The 2602-nt window shown below is 47.6% G+C and overlaps 1 pseudogene; it reads right to left on the reverse strand.

The window, feature by feature from the left end:
• Positions 1-974: 974 nt before the first annotated feature.
• LOC143663439 (SRR1-like protein pseudogene) lies at positions 975-1977 on the reverse strand (annotated as a pseudogene).
• Positions 1978-2602: the final 625 nt, after the last annotated feature.

Raw genomic sequence — 2602 nt, forward strand, 5'->3', positions numbered from 1 at the left:
GAGGAGTTTAAATTTCAGCCAAGTGAGATAGGCGTGGAAAAGTAACTGATGATGGGGTCAAGGTTTCCAGTTCTGAAAGGAGTTTCAGATACCCTTGCCAGTTATCTTCAGATCTGTGATCCTAGGCTCCTCTCTAAACTTTCCCCATTGGTGATCACCTGGTTTAGTGCTTTGGGTCTTGGAGGCAGAGCTGCTCGTCAGTGAGTCACAGATTTTATAGTGGTGGCACATCTGGCATCTCACACTTAGGCCAAATCACCATCTTTGACATCACTTTGGGAACACCTTTCCTCCCTCCTCTGCCTCTCTCAGGTGCCTAGATGCAGCCTGGAGCACGGGAGAACATCGCCTATCTTACCCACACTGAGCGAAGGAAGGATTTCCAGTATGAGGCCATGCAGGAGCGACGAGAGGCTGAGAACATGGCTCAGAGGGGCATCGGTGTGGCGGCCAGCTCAGTGCCCATGAACTTTAAGGACCTTATTCAGACCAAGGCTGAGGAACACAACATCGTCTTCATGCCCGTCATTGGGAAGCGGCATGAAGGGAAGCAGCTCTATACCTTTGGCCGCATTGTAACCTACATTGACCGGGGAGTGGTGTTTGTCCAGGGGGAGAAGACATGGGTGCCCGCCTCCCTGCAGAGCCTGACTGACATGGCCAAGTAGACGGCCGAGGGCCAGGGCAGTCTGGAGGCTTGCGCCTAAGAGGGATGTTCAAACGCTTAAGAATAAAACACTACTTTAAATTATCTTTTAAAAGGTAACTTCTCTATTCAGGATTTACTCCATGTCACGCAGCATCACCAAGGAAGGATATACAACATAATTCTTTTTTTTTGCAGATTTTAAATGTGTAACTCTTCATAACAAATCCTCAAACACATGAATAACACAACAGTCAAGTTAAAATGTTTCCTGTTTTTATCACTGAAATTTGGTCCACTAGCAAAGAAAGGCCCTCTCCGCGAGTCCTCTACCTCGGCTGTCACCAGATACGTTACAGTGAGTTCACGTCAGCAGCTGAAGGACCCTTCGTCTTGTTCCTGATGATTTCAAGGTCCTCACAGTCCTGATAATCTGGTTCTTCCTGAAACACCCACGTATCCGTGGAGAGTAGTTTTAGCTTTTGTACAGGGAACCAATGGATGGAGGTATTGTTAAATATATCCATGTACTGTGATGTCTGAGGAAACTCAAGCTCCTCTAGTCCTTTTAAAATCTTGGCAATGTAGGGATAATTTTTCTGCAGAATCCTTGTCAGCAACCTTTCCTCAAGTCCTTTGAAACTGTTTCCAATGATGATCATCTTGGAAAGGGCATCTACTGACCAGTTACTCCATAAAAGATTGTTGTACAAAGCTGTCCCATAATGGAGCATGTAAAAGATGGTGGGATTGCCACAAATGCTCCGCTTTCCTTCCTCGTTCTCACTGAGAACGGCCACACCAAGGGCATTAAGAGTGGCAATTTCCAGTTGGCTAAACAATGGGTCGTATACCAAGCAGTGACTTCTGGGAATCTGGCACTTTTCCAGCAAGAGCAGCAAAAATGTTAGCTGGTTTCTAGCTATGATGCAGGTGGCAAAGTTTCCAATGCCATAACACACACACTTCCAATGGCAGGTCCCCACGACCAGAGTCTCTCTGGGGATGGAGTCAGGGGCCACATCTGACTCCTCTGGTGATGGGTCAAGATACAGGTTTCCAAGGGTGTCCGAAAGAGTGCCCACAGAGGTCTTCAGCTGTTCCAGATGTTTCCTAAGGCATCCACCAATGGTTTCTAGTGCTGAACTCCAGAAATCAGAGATAAGCAGATCCTCCCCGGCCTCCCGGAGGCGACGAAGCACTACTCCGCTGTCCGCCTCGGACTCTGTCTCCGGGCTCCCGGCCGCCACCTCCTTCCACCGCGGTCTCCGGGCTGCTGAGCACCTTCTACGTGGAGCCGCCGCCTGCCAGATATCGGTCGCCGCCGCCATTCCATATTCAGCTTTTTGAGGAACCGCCAAACTGCCTTCCACAGTGGTTGCACCATTTGACATTCCCACCAACAGTGGATAAGTGTGCCTCTTTCACCGCATCCTCTCCAGCACTTGTCATTTTCTGTTTTGTTGATAATGGCCATTCTGGTGGGTGTGAGATGATATCTCATTGTGGTTTTGATTTGCATTTCTCTAATGGCCAGGGACATTGAGCATCTCTTCATGTGCCTTTCGGCCATTTGTATTTCCTCTTCTGATAGGTGTCTGTTCAAGTCTTTTTCCCATTTTGTAATTGGGTTGGCTGTCTTTTTGTTGTTGAGTTGAACAATCTCTTTATAAATTCTGGATACTAGACCTTTATCTGATATGTCGTTTCCAAATATTGTCTCCCATTGTGTAGGCTGTCTTTCTACTTTCTTGATGATGGTATATTGCATTCCAGCAGCTAGCAAACCAGAACACCCTCCCTCAAGGAATTCAGACCCTAGGGTCTGGAAAACTGAAGTAATTAAAGCCAGCCTACAACCTCTCCTCTGTCTCAACCATGCCCCAGCAGGGAGAGTCTGCTGAAGATAAAGGCACCACATCACTTTATGGGTAGGATAGGAAAAACAAGCACCAT

This window comes from Tamandua tetradactyla, chromosome 19 (assembly GCF_023851605.1).
Source record: "Tamandua tetradactyla isolate mTamTet1 chromosome 19, mTamTet1.pri, whole genome shotgun sequence".
Classification (NCBI taxonomy): Eukaryota; Metazoa; Chordata; class Mammalia; order Pilosa; family Myrmecophagidae; genus Tamandua; species Tamandua tetradactyla.